General features: G+C 36.0%; 2 long non-coding RNA genes across 2 annotated transcripts; one reads left to right on the forward strand and one right to left on the reverse strand.

Moving 5' to 3' along the window:
- The first annotated feature begins 1,157 nt into the window (after positions 1–1,157).
- LOC120098623 (uncharacterized) lies at positions 1,158–9,265 on the forward strand. Its single transcript, XR_005497019.2, has 3 exons — positions 1,158–1,949; positions 5,319–5,497; positions 6,115–9,265. It is a non-coding gene; the product is annotated as an uncharacterized LOC120098623 (long non-coding RNA).
- A 5,103-nt stretch (positions 9,266–14,368) lies between these two features.
- On the reverse strand, positions 14,369–16,733 carry LOC134483520 (uncharacterized). The gene is made up of 2 exons (XR_010060348.1): positions 16,529–16,733; positions 14,369–14,486 (listed from the first exon to the last, which is right to left on the reverse strand). It is a non-coding gene; the product is annotated as an uncharacterized LOC134483520 (long non-coding RNA).
- Between the last annotated feature and the right edge of the window lie 2,706 nt (positions 16,734–19,439).

Below are 19,439 nucleotides of genomic sequence, written 5' to 3' on the forward strand. Positions count from 1 at the left end.
ACAAGAAAATTGAAATAACACATTGTGTATCATTCAACCACCATGGATTAAACTGGACTTCAACCACATCAGAAACACTGGCAGGACTACACACTCATGGAAAGTAAGTAACTTTCTACTCAATGATCTCTGGGTCAGGAAAGAAATAAAGAAGGAAATTAAAGACTTTTCAGAATTCAGAAGTGAAGGAAAAGCATACCTGAATGAAGGCAGTGCTAAGAAGAAAGTTCATGGCACTAAGTGCCTCCATAAAGAAAAGAAAATCCCCACATCAGCAATTTAAATGTTCACCTGAAATCTCTAGAAAACAAAGAGGCAATCACATCAAAGAAGAGTAGAAGGCAGGAAATAATCAAAATCAGGGGTGAAATCAATCAGTTAGAAACAAAGAAAACAATGCAAAGAATCAATGGAACCAGGGGCTCTTTCTTTGAGAAAATCAGTAAGATATACAAACCCTTAGACAAATTCATGGAGAGACAGAATGAGTATCCAAGTAAACAAAATCAGTATTGAAAAAGGAGACATAACAATGATGCAACTGAGTGAAGTTTTAGGTCTTGCTTCCAAATTTCAGTGCTGCATAAAACATTGAGATCTTAATGAAATGGACAATTTTCTAGACAAATCCCACTTACCAAAGTTAAACCAAGATCAGGTAAACTATTAAAACTGGCCTATAACTCCTCCTCCTCCAAAAAACAATGCCTGGGGCCAGATGGTTTTAGTGCAGAATTGTACCAGACTTTCAAAGAGGAACTAATTCCAAAATTCCTCAAACTATTCCACGAAACAGAAACAGAAACAGGAGTAACACTGTCAAACTTATTCTGAGGCCACAGTCACCCTTATACCAAAAGCACATAAAGACTCAACAAAGAAAGAGAATTTCAGACCAATTTCACTGCTCAGAAGAGAAGGAGAGGGGAATAGGGAAAGGATTGTTGGAGGGGATGACTGGGAGGGGACAATGAATAAAATGAATGAGTCAAAAAAATTAAATATTTTTTCATCTTTATTAACTTGAGTATTTCTTATTTACATTTCAATTGTTATTCCCTTTCCCGGTTTCCGGGCCAACATCCCCCTACCCCTACCCCTCCCCTTCTATATCGGTGTTCCCCTCCCCATCCTCCCCCCATTACCGCCCTCCCCCCAACAACCACATTCACTGGGGGTTCAGTCTTGGCAGGACCAAATTTTTAAAAGGAGAGAAATAATCTTTTCCAGAAAAAAAAGAAAAAGTAAAAGTCTCAATAAAACACTCTCTAGTTTCTCTACCAAATTCTACTAATCTCTACCAAATCTCTACTTGTTTCAACTAGGATGCTAATTTTAAATGTAAGCAACATATTTTGTGATGTTGACATTTTATTAAGAGATTTCGTGTAATTTTTTATTGTGTGCACTCTTCCATCATATTTTACATCATATTTTTTAATCGTCCAGGTACCACGGGTATTATCAGAAAACATGGACCGTCGAATACAATATTTACCAAACTGTCAGATAATAGATTTACTGTATCTTCTTCTTTATTCGATGTTTATATTTGTATTAGTCTTTCCCCTACATATATCCAGATATATGCATTCCTTATTTATAGTCTTACTATATATTTTCTTATGCAGCATCATACTGAGTCCTCAGAGATTCCATAAACTTAATGAATTATTTTGTGAACGTCTACAAGAGCTCACAGTAAGACTTGAGGATGGCTATTGAGCCCATATAGGAATGAAACTGGAATTTGGATGTCTCAGTAATTAATAGCAATCAATATTTATGGAGTGCTTACATTGCACGAAGTCCCTGGTGAGTTCATTTTATTTACTTCAGACTCTCTTGTGACGGAGTGTTTAATAATATTCTATTATTTTCACAGAAACTGAGGCTGAGGAAGATTGCCTATGGTTACAGAAAAAATATCTGCACAACTAAGAGTCCAGGTCAGGCAGCCTATTTTCAAATCCCACTTTGTATAAATGGAAAGTGACCCCAAATATATGCACTTTCTCCTATTTAACTAGAACTATTAATGTGAGGAAAGGAACAAATCAGTGATTAATGAGAGCCCCGTAAGATTACATTATGATTTGAAAGGTAAATGAACTGATAATATCAAGTACAAATACAGGAAATTGAAAGGAAGAATGTCCACTTTAAGGACTTTTACAAAGGATCAGGTCCCAGTGTCTATCAGGTTTTGCTGGGCTTTTTTTATTTTTTATCTTTCTTTGCTTTTTTTCTTCTATTTTTTGTTTTGTGCTATTCTAGTCTCATTGTTTTTATATCATCTCATGTAATTTATTCCTACTTTTAAAAATATGTTTATATTCTAGTGAGAGAAAGGAGTTTGATTTGGGTGGATGGGGAAATAGGAAGATATAGAAGACATTAGGGAAGGAAAAAATAGAATGTATTGAAAAAATTTATTGTCAATACAAATTAATAATAATAGTATAAGTAAAATAGTCAGGACACTATTATAACCACCATACTTTATAGAATTAAAGATTTAAGTGGCATCACCTCTCTTTAAATGGAACTAATTTTCAGTTTCTTTACACCATGGATATTACTGGCTTGATGCTATACCTGGTGTCCATCAAGGAACAGAGTCTATGTTTTGATTTTGTGTCTTAATTTTACTTTCGCCATGTATGCATGTTATTCATATGTTCTTAGTAATTGTATGTTTAATTTTTCCCAGTTTGTACATCATTATAGTGCTGATAAGCACACTTAGTTTCAAGTTTGGGCTTTTATGAATGGTACAGCAAGATTTCATGGCAAATATTACATAGGTTTCTGCTTAAAATTTTCAAAATGGAAGAATAACTGATCATAAAGTTCAAGCTCAACCCGGGGACTTCTAACTTTAGTTTCCTTTACCTTGATAACTTATCTATTTGCAATTAATCTTGTCATAGTTATTTCTGAAAAAAAATGTCATTTGTAACAGTATTTTATTCTCTTGAACCAAGTGTCCTCTCTGAGGCTTATTGTCTTAGTCTGCTAACCTAGGCCTAAACCAGGAAGCTTCTAGCCTTTGCACAAGGCCTAGAATGTATTCAGCCTCTGAAACTTAGTGCTGATTAAGCTCACCCGTTCCTAGTTCTTTCTGATTTCTTCCTGTTCTGGCTCCAATCTCTTCTCCACTTTTATTGATTCAATCTGGATTCTTTCTCAGCCTCCTGTGAATTGTTCTGCTTGGCCTCTCCTCTTCTAGCTCCTTCTCATTCTCAGGCTCCTTCTATCGTTACCTGTGTCTAGATTGTTCTCTCTTCAACCTGTCTCTGTTAAGATTCTCCCAGTAAAACTGCCTCCTCATTTTCTTCTGCCTTGCCCCTCTTCTTTCTCTGCACTGTGCTCTTAAGTAAAGTCTCTTTCCTCACTCTTCTTATGAGAGATGCACAAATCCTATTTTGTCAAATCTTTCTCTGATCCATCACTTTCCCTGCCACTTAAATACATGAACTTTCTTCTACAAACAAACTTTGGTTTCAGTTTGGGGGCTTAAAGGTGTGTGCAAAGGGCTGATCCATACAACTAGAAACTGTTTTGTTTTGTTTTTCCAGTAAATAACACACTCTCAGGGTTCACAGTATGATCAAAAATCCTGCAATAGTTATTGATTTTAATGAAAATTTTTGCAAAAAAAAGGTTACTAAAACATTTGACCATTAAAAACTAATGAGTTACATCTTTAACTGAAATACATATTGTTTCTGTCAGTAGAGGCAAGTAAGATTACCCGTGTGTGTCCTTGAAAATGCTGTGGATGTTACTTCTTTAAATTTGTCATCTCTGTGTACTTACATTTGCCATTTCTGCATACTCTTCCCATATGGCGCTCTCTCTCACTCTCACTCTCTCTCTTCCTCCCTTCCTCCCCCTCCCCTACCCTCTCCCTCCTTCTCTGTCCCTGTCCCTGTCCCTGTCCCTCTCTCCTCCCACCCCTCTTTTTCTCTCAACCATGTATGAATGCTGACCCATGTATTCTTAAATTTCGATGCTCTCATTTATTATTCAATCTTCTTACTTTTTCTGAAACTGTGTTTATTTAAATTCCCTGACTTTCCCTCCTAGTTCAAATTCCCCCCTTTATTTGACTTCCCTATGCAGTTTGACTCTTGTGGTAGTGGAGGAATAAGTGTTTAATTTGAACACTTGATTATTTTATTTTTGGATTTTTAAAATTATTCTGTATTCATTAAAGATTCCAGGCTCTCGCTAAACATATCTCCACCTTACCTTTTCCCCCTTTTTAGTGTTCTAATTAATTTCAAGTTCACTTGACAACTTCATTATCTATATTGTATGTGTGCCCATTGCCCATCCTTCTCCCCTTTTCTCATCTAGGTCTTATTTTCCTTAAGCCTTGTAAGTTTTGATGGAGTGCCAGACATAACGTTTAAAATATATTGCACAGGCTTTGAATGATGTTGTCTTTCTCAAAGAGGATTCGATTATCCTCTGACTATCCTCGGGCAAGCAGGGGCAAATCAATACAGTCTAATGAGGGACTGAGCTGACTGGAGGCAGCGTTTCAGACTTAAAATGAAAACGTGTCTGTTAACTGCTGCTTTGCTCCTTCTCTCTGAGTATTTGTCTGGGCTCCTCTTCATTGACAGACACTAAACTCCAATGATTGTCTTTCCAGTACACTATGACTACTACAAGCTATGCTGTCCTTCCAGGGACTCACAGCTTCTTTTCTTGACTAGCATAGTCTCCAGGTGAAACCTGGGCCAGTATCATTAACCTAAATGCAAATGGAAATACTCCCCTCCTTATTCTGAGACTTTCGTCTCTCTTGGAAATTTCTCTCTCAAATCCTAGGTATGTGCAATGTCTAGAGATATTGTTGTAGTCAGTACTTTGGAATGTGATCTATATTTACCAGATAAAACTATTGTTGTGTACCAGTTGTCTGATAGCTAACTAAAGATGTCTGTAGTTCAGTGTTAATTACAGCTGTTTTGGGATTCTGCACTTTAGTTTTTTAAGATGAGTATCTACTTGCTCCACGGTCTACTTGTTTGAGAGTTTCTCATAGAAAAGTAAACTTCATATAAGTGTGTCTGTCTATACATGAGGTTCTGGTTCTGGTCAGTGTTTTGCTGAAGAGTCTATCCCGTACTTTTTTTTTTTAAGGCTGAATTGGGGACTTTTGAATGTAATTGTTAACTTTAGTTAAGCTCTAAAACACTGCCACTGTGTGGTAGCTCTTTGACATAGCAACACCTGTATTTCTAGAAAGAAGGTTGTCCTCTGCAAGTTGTTTCTGAATTTCCTTCCACTTCTCTTCACAGAGCTTAAATGGCTGTTTACTCTAAGAATCCAGATTCTCTACATTCATTCCTGCACCTGCATCCCTGGGCAGTTTTGCCGAGTCTGAAGTCTGCCATTGCACCTCCTACCAAACCCGAAGGAAGGAGAGTGATACAATCTCAGGAGGAGTCTCCTGTGAGGTCTGTCTGCTGTAGGTGGGGTGAGTCTCAGCTCTTTATCTCCCACTCTATTATCTTCACCTTCTGCAGAAACTTTCAAAACTGCTTATGCACTTTGTGTAAATTCGTTGAGCTATACAAATTTTACATAAATAGCTTAATAGAATCAATATTTTAGCAAGGTTAATAAGACACATTTAAATGTGCCATTAAATAATTATTCTAAGCATTTGAATACATAAGGTTTTCTACTCTGAGAACTTGTAGTGACATCCAAAATTTGAATCCTCCTTCTTTAGCCCACTCCAGCCATATCCACAAGCCCCATCTGTACTGATTTCTCTATTTTTATAGCATATAGCAAATTTAAAAATATGGTAAAAAAAACAACAGATAATGTCATTCTTTTTCTCTTACCTAAAAATTGTAGATATGTTAATGAAGAAATATTACCTCTGATTGCCACTATATTGTGTTAGTTTAGATTTATTTAAGACACGGTCTCTCGTGTAGGCTGGGCTGGCCTCAAACCTAGTGTATACTTGAGGAAGGTTTCTTCCTGAGCCCTCCGTCTTCATTTTTTTTTCTTGGTTAAGAGTAAAGGCATATGTCTCCACATCCAACTACAGAGAACTTTCTTTGTGCTATGGTTTTACAGGTACCTGGTACAGACAAATTACATGGAATTCACTAAAACAGTAATTTAACATTGTTGGCACATAGCTCTTATGGCTTTCTCATCTTGCAAGATGGCAGGTGAAATTGTTAAGCAGCCAGACAGTAAAGAAAAGCTTTTTGAAGTCCAGCACTCTGCTACTCATAGCAAAGCTACCGTGGAGCAATTTTCATAGCTCAACATCAGGAAAAGGAGAAGCCTGATGCAGTCATAGCCTGCCCACATAAGAGAAGTTGAAAGATCCTGCATATATGCCGTGTCCTAGAAGGATGATCCAAGAGGATACATTTAGGTACTAATTCTGGGACTGCAGAGTAAACAGAGGAGGGTTTTGGTTCTGCCATAAAATCAGCCAGCAGGGATGAGTACAGCGTAGTCTGGTGGTGAAGCATCACAAACACCTGATTTCGAAGAGGCACCTTGGAAGCTGAGCCGTTAAGTGCAAAAACAAACCTGCCACCACAAGTGGGAAGATCAAGAGAAGGCATCGTTCCCTGGCCCATTCTCAAGGCCCTATTTGCACTAGAGAGGCTACTGGTCAATGATGTGCTCTGTGTGATGGAATGGACTTTATCATCCCAGTCACTCTTTTATAAAACATTCCAGGGTGTGTTATTTCCAATTCCAGAAAAATCAACATCAAGCTATGCCTGTGCATTGAATTGTTTCCCTTGTGTTTCCTTCCAGTGGATTCACATCGTCAGGTTTTACATTAAGGTCTTTGAACAAAGTGTTTTAGATGACTGTACGAAGTGCCCAATGAAGCCTATTTAATATATACAAATAAAAATGAAAATTCTAGAACAGCTCATGCTTAACCTCAAGAAGAGAGAAGCTACAGAAATGGAGGCAACGTGAAGATGGGAAACTCTAAGTTGGCAGAGATGAAGGGCGCACATTTCAGAGAGAGAGAGAGAGAGAGAGAGAGAGAGAGAGAGAGAGAGAGAGAGGAGAGTACTTTTATCGAAAACTCAAACTGTTCCACAGACACAGCACTCTGTGTCATCTATGCTTTTCTCCCCTCCCTATCAAATGATATTTAATATTACACTTGATGACCTAATTTTTTTTCTGAAGAACCTAATTAAGTAATGAATACATTTAAGCAATATGAAGAACACAGGCTATCATATTATAGCCCTCAGTTCTTGTGGGGGAAGCTTTTGTTCCTAAGTCATAACTGTGACATTTGAGGGAGAAGGATAATGATAAGTAGGTATCAAAATTTTAGAAACTGCAAGGAAGGGAGAGTTAAAATTACTGAATTTCGTGCTACAAAATACTGGTGAAGCATATTCTTTAAAAAGGTGGATTTGATGATATGTAAATTATGTCTCAAAAAAGAAAAGATGTTACTGCCAAAACTAAAAAGTAGATGATTAGTTCCCCAGAAAGAGAAAAAACCTGAACTCTGGGTAATGAAACAAACCGAGTTCTGATTTTTGTAAGGCCATTTCCCTCTTGCTCTTAATCCTCATCTCATATATAAATAAATAAAGTGTATTGATTAGCTCAATGCCAAAGCCCATTCCAGTGGCAATGTTCTGCCTTTGAAGACTTCTGTTGAGATAGACAAGACAAAGAAATGACTCTGTATTACTACCTTGGGTGAGATGGTTTTGGGGTCTGAGCCCATTTTTACTTCTCTAAAGGTATACACAAATGTGCAAAGGCATATGGGGCCCCTTAGCTATGAAAGACTGCCCTAATTTACTAGGTAGGAATCAAGACAACATATATTTGATGTTTTAGCTTGTAATAAGTCCTCCCAAGAAAATCTTTGTCTATCACAAGAACAAAATCCCACATAATATTTAGAAAGGCATGGTTTTATTCACCTGAATAAGGCGATGACACCTGAAGGCTTGCTTATTACCTCAACGCCTAAAATAATAAGCATGGTGTAATTTGAGTGAGTTAGAGAATTTTTGTTATAATGCAACAATCCTATTGTTACTTGATTAACTTGCTTTAATCGCAGGCTACTAGACAGTAAACTCCTTTGAAGAACCAGCCAACCAGAAGCATGTGACAGGTCCAACAGGTTTATGGGTCCTTGTCAGTGGTTATATTTCAATTGCCCTAATTTTCATCTAAGGCCACTCCAAAAGATTGTACCTGGATTTTGGATGAGTTTTGGATAGTTGGAACTGAAGAAAGACTTTAAGAAGCTGGGCCACTATCTACTGGACAAATGCTTGTTGTCCAGTTGTTAACATTGGTTATATCTTCAGGTGAATTTCTGTAGCCTCCTGTGACACTGCAAGTCACCCGATGTATAGCTGTGGCATTTCTTCTACAATATACCTATGGAGCACATGGTCTTTGTATCAGTGTAGTTCTTTGATTAATCTTTGGTGCAAAAAAAAAAAAATAAAACCACAAAAAACCAAAACAACTACAAATAAAACCTTTCCAAAGGAAAAGGGAATATTTACATTTTCCTAATCAAATCAATAGGTAAATGTGCATTGAATAAAGTAAAAAATTCATTCACTTGCTTCATGAGAAATCAAACTTATGACCAATTTACTTTCTTAACTACCTTCTTACAAATGTAAATTTTACCGTCACTAAGGCCTCTCTTTGTTTCATGCTTTGAGGAGAGTGCAGACACTGAAAAGGGAATTGACTTTACAGAGAGTTAGATCACCTTTTCTTAATTTTAAACCTCATACTGTCACCTAGGAAGGATGTAACAGACAAAAATTGTACATTTACTTCATGCTGTGTGTCGGATGCAGTGTGAGGCACGTGCTCACAAAAGCCTGAAAGGTAGTTGGGATTTTTTTCCTATTCGAATAAAGAACAGATTGTCAGAGCCAATTTCAAGCCATACAAATTTGGGGGTCCTATAAAGCATGTCAGTACCCTTCACCCCAAGGGACTGGGCACACTACACAGGGATAGTAAGTATTCTTATCAGTGAGAACTTAGGAAATACCTTTTGTTCTTAGATTAATTTTTTTCATTGTAGGTTTCACAAATAAATATTTGAAGACAAAGGAGAGAAAGGAGTAGAATTTAAATGGCAGCTGTTCTTCTAATACTGCACTGGAGGACAATCCTTTTTGCCTAGTGAATACAACATGGTAGGAGATTACACGGGAGAAATAACAAGAGAGAGAGAGAGAAAGAGAGAGAGAGAGAGAGAGAGAGAGAGAGAGAGAGAGAGAGAGAGAGAGCTTTATCTGTATAACTAGGACTCACATTTACTTTCCTGAAACTTTCAAAATTTGGAGACATGGAGGAAAGAAATTCTGATTTTACTAGCACTATAAATAAATACATGTTTAAATTTTCCAAAAACAGGATCCAAAAATGTTGCTTTTTAAAAATAAAATCAAAACTGGCATTTTCAATTTTAAACTCGTTTTTTTTAAAATACCATGTATGTACGTGTGGTTGTTGACATGAGAAGCCCTCTTGCCTCTTTGTACTGGTCTCCTACTGAAGTCTGCAACATCCTAGACCTACACAAATTCTGAAGTTGTTTTAAGTCTGGGCAGTATAATCAGTGCTTCAGATTTTGTTTTGATGTTTTTAATGGTAATCTGAGGTATTAGCCTTGGATGTACCTTGCATCAATTCATCCACATGACTACAGTCATATTCTTCTTTTCATTTGTAGCCAAATCATATGTAATTACAGAAGACACCATGTAAGAAAATGTGTCACACCACATTTACAATTTGAAATTTCGAACACACATTTTTGTTACTGCTTTCTTATTTTATTATTTATACAGACACAACAGCAAAAGAGTCTGGCTTATCTATTAACATTTTTGAAGTGCATATACAAAGATTGATGTAAAAGAGAAGCAATCTATTGAACATTAAATTAAATTGATTCTAGAAGAAAAGTGTTACCGCTTTGTGAACCTTAGGATCTTTCTAAACGTAAGGCTCAGAATACCTTTAAAGGCTTTTGTAAAACTTTTGTAGAACTAAAGCACAGTTTCACAGGTTTTTTTTTAATTGGATATATTTCTTTATTTACATTTCAAATGTTATTTCCTTTCCCAGTTTCTTGTCCATAAGCTCCCTCCCTCCCCCTTCCCCTCCCCCATAAGGATGTTCCCCCATCCCCCTACCTTACCACCACCCCCCAACATTCCCATGCACTGGGGGTCCAACTTGACAGGACCAAGGGCTTCTCCTTCCACTGATGCCCAACAAGGCCATCCTCTGCTACATAGCATCTTTAAGAGTTTCATTTATTTTCTGATAAGTTGCACAATAATTCGAATATTCTAAGACATCATTTGCCTGTCACGGTAGTGCTTGGGTTTATTTTCTATGCATTGCTATCATTATTATAACTTAAGAATCTTTTTGAAACTGAAGACATTAGATTCACCTTGAAACTACAGTTTCTAGTATGGATGGACACATCTAAATGCAGAATAAGTAGATAAATGTTGGTGATTTGCCATACTGGGAATTTACTGGAGACAAATAGAGCATACTGTATGAGTTATTTCTAAAGATAAAAAATGACTAATACAAAATGTAAATAAAAATACCAAAATAAATTTTAATATTTTGTAATGTGTAACAGAAGAAAACTCCTGGCATCTGATTGGTCAGTAATCAATCACATTCCCCAGTAGATTCTGCAAATCTAAGTAAGAACCCACGGGTTTGATATACACCATAATTTAGACAAACGATATATTGTATTTATTTTCAGTTGCTTAAAATTATGTTTGTAATAGATTAATTTATGTTTTCTTTAAAGACAGTGCAGAAATATGTGTGTGAATGGTTGTTCCCTCACTTCTGTTACCACACAATACTTGTTCATGAAAGAGAATGCTTCCAAATATCACATGTACTTCATATACAATATATATATAATTTATATAATATATGGTATATATTATTATATTATATATTATTTTATAATATTGTTATAGTATATATTATAACTCTTTTAAATATATATTTGAATTCTAATCACATCTGCTCTTTGTTATCGAAAGTATTAACAGTTTTCATAGTTGGGCATTTTCAGGGTCTCTAATTCTGCTGAGATATATATATATATATATATATATATATATATATATATATATATATATATATATGACACATTCCTTAGTATTTCAAGAGAATGTGTTCTGGGATTCTGTTCAAATAACAAAATGTGTTGATATTGAGTTCATTTATAAATCCTATTTCCATAGCATCACTTCTTCATAACCTACTTTATAACATCCAATACCTAATTAACCAAAATTTAATATAACTACATTGTTAGGGCAACAATAAGAAGACAATTTTCAGCATCTTTGGGGTGTAGTTGTTTTTTGTTTCTATCTAAAGCTAGTTGACTTGTAGATGTGAGCTCCATGAAAATGGAGATACACACACACACACACACACACACATTTGTAGACTTTTTACACATGAGCATTGATTACATAGTTAAGTTCAACCTATATCAACAATAATCTGAGTTTATTTGAAATTGTATCTCAGAACCACATGGCATGTTGAAGAGATATGATGAAGCAAATAAGGAAAATATTTGTTCTATAAAAGAAAAATAGAATTCAACACAAATATTAACTGCCTGTGAGGACATTGGGGTATCTGTGGGATACAAAAATTTACTTAAAATGCACTGAGTGAGTAAACAGCACAGTAGCTCTTAGTCATAGGTATAAGGTCATATTGATTTCTTTTAACCATGTTTGTCTCTAAGCGCCATGAGGTCTGCATAGATCCAGTCTTCAAATCCGAACTACATATTTCTCTGAACACTGCTTCAGGTTGATCATATTTTGTTACCAGCAGGAGAAAAACTTCCATTTCTATGTGCTGTGAAACCGTGCCACAGGGGATGGCTGAATACAATTAAGGAGTTAGCGTCAGATGAAACCAAGAGCCGAGATGGCTGAACCACGGAATAGGTGGATAGGGATTTACATAATATGCCGAGCATCATAGACTTTATGATTTGATGATGTCCCTAGTCACAGTTCTGTGCCCATGTCACTGGGCACTTTCATAAATGCACCCTGACAGCCTATACAGTAGGGAGTTTTGGAGTGAGATGATGTCATTCTGCGTTTAAAACACTCTTCCCTGTTTGCAAATATCCTTGGAATTTGTTTCAATTACACATTAAATACCCCAAATTAAAGGGATTGTGGGTTCCTGCCACTTGCTGCTTTCAGCATCTGAAAGCCTTTTTACCTAAAAGTCTGACTACTTAGGATTCAAGCCCTATGTAACTTAGAAACTCCAAAAGAGATAATGAACCATAAATTATTGCCGTTAGATATTTAATACTCAATCAGTATGTGCTCTCCCAAGCACATCCCACCGGCATTGCATTCAGGCTGACAGTGTGGTGCTGGTTCAATTACTTTGCTCATTTACAATAAAAGATTAATGAAAAGAGGTATATTTTAGTTCACAAAGATTAATTGCGTCCCTTGCTTTTTTCCTGCACTAGAAATATTCAACCCATAATCCTGATAGCTTTTTGCATCAACAAGTACATGGAGAATTAATAGACTTTCTTCCGCGGAAAATCGCAGAGGATATTGAGAGGGAAATATCGAGGGAAAACAAGATTGAAAGTTGGCTATAGCCTGAAAGTGTATTACTTTACCTGCTTCTTTAAATTTACTCTTACGACGTCTTGAATTAGCCCACATGAAGATGTATGTATTATGCGTTTTTTGAACATGCATATTTTTGTTGAATATTTACAAATCTAAATTCCCTTTCAAGAACTAACTCCTTTAGATAGATCTAGGCATTTCTGCAGTGTCTGAAGAGATGTTGACTGTTACTTTTTTTTCTCCCTTGAGAGAAAATAGAAGCTGAATGCTCTAGCATGCATATTTTGAACTTTCTAACCAAGAAGTGATTAACAATTGAGAAATCAAGATTTCATATTGCCAAGTGCCTCACTGATAGTTTCAAAGTATGCATGACTTTTTGAGTGTGCTACAGGGATTTTTGCTTTGTTCACATAACAAAGGAGGGTTCCTAATTAGGGTATAGTTTTAATAAAATGAAATTATAGATGTATTAAAATTTTCTGCTACTTGGAATAGGTTTAAGAGACCTTGTTCCTCATAATCCTTATGATAATTTGGTGATATGATGCCTATATTTTCATGGTAGTATCTGAGACTTAAAGAAATGCAGTGAGACATTGATATGAGTTCAACAGCTGGCAAGTGTCTAAGCTTGCACTTAAGCCATGGGATTTCCTATATTAAATCCATTGTACATAGTACATAATAACTTAAAATAAGGAAATCTATGGCCAGAAATAAACTCTCCTCTAGCTTTACTGGTTGGTACTTGCCTACCAAATGACACTTACTTTGATGCTAGAATGTGTGAACAAATTATGAATGAAAATGAGGAAAACAGACCTGCATTTGCACATGAAAATAAAACATAGTCGAGTTAAATTTTACCCAGTTATATGACCCAATAATTTTAGTGAAGCCATACACAGAAAACACAAATCTCCTTGGGAGACAATTCAATTGTTCAATGTTATACCTATGGAGTCTGAGAACATATGTCCACGAAAAAACAAAAATAGGACTAGAGATATGGCTCAGTGAGTAACTTACTTCATGAGCATAAGCACATCAAATTCTGAGCATACAGGCTAAAAGCAAGATTAGGTCCTAGGCTTATAACTACAATATCAGAGAGGTTAGAGACAGGAGAATAGTCTACACTTGCTGTCTATTTCAGATTCAGGGAAAACCTTTGTCTCTGATAAATCAGGAGAGAAATGTCCTAGCAGGATATATGTTGCTTCCTCTGCCCTCTACATAAATGCATAATGAATGCACTTCAGTGCCCATATAGCCCAGGCATACTCATATACCCATTAAATTAATTAACTTATTAAAACAACTAAGCTTAACAAATAGGGATTTGCTGAATGGATCCTGTTTGAGTTGCTATCATGTGTACAAGTGGTGTTTGGGTTTCTATCCTCCTCTTTGGAGTATCTCTTAATATCTTTTCAATCAAGGTTATTTTGAGAAATACCAAAAAACAAATGGTTAATCTGTGTTTTTTATTCAATTTGTATACATTCATTTATTTTCTAACTGTGCATGTGTGCTCATATGCATACATGAAGATGCTTCAGTGCAGGCACGGAAGTCACTTCGTGGATTTGGTTCTCTCTTGTCTTAGTTCCTCTTCTATTGTTGTGAAGAGACAAGATAACCAAGCCAACTTTTTAATAAAGCATTTAATGGGCTCTTGGCAATAGTTTTTTGGAGGGGCTTAATCTATGATCCTCATGGCTGGAAGCAGACAGCATACCCCTGGAGCAGGAGCTGAGAACTTTCCATCTATAGGCAGTAGAAAGAGCAAAAGAGAAAATAGGAGTGAACTAGGCTTTCGAAACCTCAAAACCCACTCCCAGTGACATACCATCTCCAATAAATTCACACATACTCCAACAAGATCATACCTCATAATCCTTCCCACACGGTTATATTAATGGGTGACCAAGTACTCCAACATGTGAGTCTATATGATCCATTCTCATTCAAACTACCACATTTCCTTTCATCATGTGGATCTTAGGATTCAACATCACTTTATTTAGCACAGCAAACTCCCTTATCAGCAGGTCTATCTTCCCAGTCTTATTCTTTACTTTTAAAGTTAGTTATCCAGTAATTACAAGCAAGATGTGTTCCCTTCCCCAAATATTTAAGGCAGAGGAAGATAAACGAGGCCATCTAATTTCCACTCTATTTCTATTAAAATAGAAATCATGTTCAGTGATTACAGCCCATAGGAAAACACTAACTTTAGTAGGCTCTTCAGTTTCTTTGAGGAGGAAACCAGCATATGAATAGCAAGTTTATGAGTTGTAAAAACATATGTACTCCATAAAAAAATTAAGATACAGAGCTATATTATATCAAGATGAGTATCAAAGTAAAAGGGAAAAAAGTAACTACCTTTGTAGAAGCAAGTTCTTTTCCTGTGATCTGTTTCAACATATTGAGGGAGCGATGCCTATACTATTGAAAAAACCAAAAAGGACTTTCGCCTGTTACTTTTTTTTTTTTTTTGTGAAATTACATGTCCTGTGTCAACTTCTACTTCGATTTGTTTTGTGATGACCCGTGAGTTCATTGAAAAAATTGCATTTCCTTTGAAGAAGCCGTTCTAGAAATGGTGAACATAAATCTGGGGCTTTCACCTTTGTTTTCTTCTCACATTAGATCTAGATGAGGAACAGATTGTGTCCCAGAGATGTTGTTGCTTCTTATATAAATGATGGCTGCTTAATTCTACACAGATTTCACCACTATTTGGAATTTCTTACTTTGCCTCCGTTCAAATCAGATGTCTTAATGTACACCTGGTAAGTTCCCTTTCATTATTTTTCTATTTAATTGTTGTTTGGCATAATAACCTTTCATGTGTCCTTCAACAAGTCCTTCAGCTCTCATAGGTCTTAATTTCTTTATTTATGACATAATGTAATTTGGATAACAGAGGAGCCAGTAAATATTATATATCTCTTAGGATGTATTCTCAAGGGCGAGAAGCAGAAAAATAATGAGCTCGAGAGTGTTCTTTCAATAAGCTCGACACAAAGTGAGAAATGTAGGACAGCAAAAAGCAACCACAAGAGTAGAATCAGCATTGCAGTAGAGCACATGTATCATGGTTAATCTGGACCTGGTCAGTGGGACAGGATTCCTAAATGTAGGCAAAATTACTAAAGTACCAGTTCTGAGTTTGCCCGTGGGCCAATTTCCAAAGACAATTAGAGAATGAGGGCTCTTACATAAAGAATTCTTTAATCCAATGATTGATTTAAAAAAAATTAATCAACCATTAGTTAATGGTAGAATGGATGAAGATGTGGCCTGCTTCAAGCAATAAATACTTGGGGCATGTTTTCGGGCAGTGTTTGCCAATCGCCCCTGTTGCTAGCTCCATCCTTCTTACTCTTTACCTAAACATGAGCCCTACATTGATGTACAGAGTCATCAGAGATAGTGAGCAAAATAAGTTGTTTTGCCATTATTTGTTTGTAAAACTATACATGTGATGAATACAAGGTCTTACTACAATATGATGGTCAATGTATGTCACTAAAAATGTGTTACATGTAACAATCAGAAAATGGATCAGGGATCTTGAAGTACCCAAACTGTGTGTGAGGATGTGAATAATAATAGTCTGTGAGTATCTTTGGAAATAAATCAGCTTCATTTAAAACAGAAATTACTTTATCAAATGTGAATGACCAAGGGAGCTGTTAGGGACTATCCTATAGGCAGGAGAATATAAGGGGAAAATGAAAACTCCCAGCATGTGTCAATATTGTACATCCTTGTAGGTCTGTCAGATCTTTGAGTCTCACCATAAGAGTAACAAATCATGGGGTTGGTGGCGGAGTGTCGCGCGCCCAATGTCCCGCCAGCAAGAACAACGCGCGGCAACAGGATTCTTCTGCGAGCAAGCCTTTACTGTGTTACAGCTCTTCTTAGTGTTACAGCTCTTCTCAGTGTTACAGCTCTTCTTAGTGTTACAGCTCTCTTGAACAGGGACTCCAAGCAGCAAAATCGCTCGGCTTATATAGACAACAGTATGCTAATTATCTCTCAGGGATTGGTGGGGCTTGGATCACCCCACTACTTGTCCTCCAGGGATTGGTGGAGAATGAATCACCTCATTAGCATATTAACGGTCAACTAACACCTGGTGCATAAACCGCACATGTGCAGTACCGCTGTTCACCACTAGAGGGAGCCCTAGCAAGGGGACAAGCCTGCACATGCGCAGTAAGTCGTTTATGTCCAGACAAGGCTGGATGTCAGCGCCATCTTTGTTTCGCCGCACCGCTCTCTACAGCGGAGGACATCCTCTTGGAGATGGAGGATGAGATGTTGGATGTGGAAGAGTTAGAGGGTGGACCAGGAGGGGGATAAAGTCTGGACAGTAACAAAAAGATTAAAGAATGAATAAAAAAAGAAAAAAGAGTAAAAAAAAATTTAATCACAACTTAATCACTGAGTCAATTTGAAGACTTTTATCACCTCATGCATCTCAGGTTTAATAAATACCCAAATACAAGTGGAAATAAATTATAAGAAGAAGTTAAGTAATTTACTAGAATAATACAAATCTGGGGATGTGAAACAACTGAAATAGAAAGAGAGAAACAGATACAAAGATAGAGAAACAGATACATCGAGAAACAGACACATACATACACATACATACACACATACACACAGAGAGAGAGCCAGAGAGAGAGAGGAAGAGAGATAGAGATAGAGAGAGAGAGAGAGAGAGAGAGAGAGAGAGAGAGAGAGATACAGACAGACAGACAGACAGACAGGAATTTTCTTACATAATTTCAAAGCCTGAGAATTTTCATGGTCTGCCCTCTTTAAACTGGATATTGAGAAAGCTAGTGGCACAGCTCCATGCAAGATCTATATAAAGGCTTGAGAACCAGACAAGTCCTTGCTACTAATCCCAATCTAAAGAAAGGGAATGAGTTGTTACCCTAGTTCAAGCAAGCATGGAAGATGCAAAGAGAAGTGAGTTCCTGGAGTACTAGATGATGCTCAAGCATGCTGGCTTACAGTACATTTTCAGAGTTCCCAAACACAAATGTTAGCTTCCTTCAGAAATATCCTGAGAGACATAGCTAGAAATGCTGTGTGAATTTTCTACTCTACAATGCATTCAACTTCACAGGCAGAATAAAATAAAATTATGGACTCAATCCATTCATCACTGATCTCACTTTAATATATAGTGTCATTAACCTCTAGAAAAATCCATTAAAAAGTTTCTTAACAAAACACAAATAGGATAAAATTTTAACAGTTTAAACAACTCATAGATGAGTTAGTGGAAACATTTTAAATAATTCTATATGATTCAAAGTCTTTTCTAAAATATACAAAATCTTTTTCTGGAATACACAAATAAGACTGATATAAATTGTAATTGCTCATAGTGTTTGCTAGGAACTAATATCAAGATGCTGAACTGTTCCACATCAGTTCATGTCTCCATATTTTTTGCCCTCTGAAGGCATCATTTATTTTCTTAAATTTTATGATTATCCTTTGACTCTGAAGGGAACTGTGTGCTTCTGAAAATCCAAAGACTTCCCAATTGCAATACGAATACCACTTCCCTAGATATCACCTTCATTCTTACATGTTTGTGAATCAGTAATTTTTCTTAGTATTTAAATCATTTTGCCTCCACATATTTTTTCATTGAATTGTATTTATGTATTTATTCACATAAGTAATAAAATGATGACACAAATTAGAGAGAGATTGAAGAGAATATTGGTGGATTTTGGACAGAGGGAACATGATAGGTATAAATGTGATGGCAGGGAATGTTAATCTTAAAATTAATTTTAATGAAACAAACTGACCCTCAATATTCTCATATTCAAAATGATTGTTTTTCCTTTCATACATATCTTTGTCTTGTACCTCTGATTCTCACAGGTCTACCAATAATTTTTAAGTTAATAATTAATGGTATATAATACATTATCAATATAAAACAGGTTTCAGATGTTTCTTGCTCCATTAAATTTCTGAGAAAGGGTATTTACACTGAGTATGAGTATCTGAGTTCACATGTATAAATTCAGTCACTTTAATCAACTTGTCCATGTTCTACACAATTACTTTTAGTCAAAAGAAAGTGTAGCTCCTTCTGCTTATTATAAATATATTAGGGAAGATGATTCTAAGGGTATAAAAGTCCAATAATATACTGTATGTCATAATGCAGAAAATGAACATGAAGTATGGACATTGAGAAATACTAATTTTATCAGGTGATCATGATGGATAAGCTTCTAAGATCAATCTGAATTCTCTCATTTCTACAGAATCTGCAACCCTAGAAAATTTATATAGGTTTCTAAGTTAGATATCCATAAGATTAGTTTATGGAAAATGAAATGAAACTTTTCACAGAATATCTAAAAGAAGGTTGCAATATTCAAAAGTACCCAATGTCATATTATTGGATATACTAGATTCTAAATGGCTATATATTCTTATTAACTGAATCTTCACTCAATTTGTGAACTGAGAGATCCTTACCTGACCACACATTCAAATGGAAAATAAAAGTGAAGTGTGGAATTCAGGAAATGGGATCAGAAAAAAACTGCTCTTTCTTAGACAATTAACTGTTCCTCATAAAAGAAATGGGAGTTAATATAGACTTCAGTTGACTAAGCTTTTTGAATTACTTTCCTAAAATTGACTATAAGTGGAAAA

The sequence above is a fragment of the Rattus norvegicus genome, chromosome 19 (genome assembly GCF_036323735.1).
Source record: "Rattus norvegicus strain BN/NHsdMcwi chromosome 19, GRCr8, whole genome shotgun sequence".
In the NCBI taxonomy this organism is placed as follows: Eukaryota; Metazoa; Chordata; class Mammalia; order Rodentia; family Muridae; genus Rattus; species Rattus norvegicus.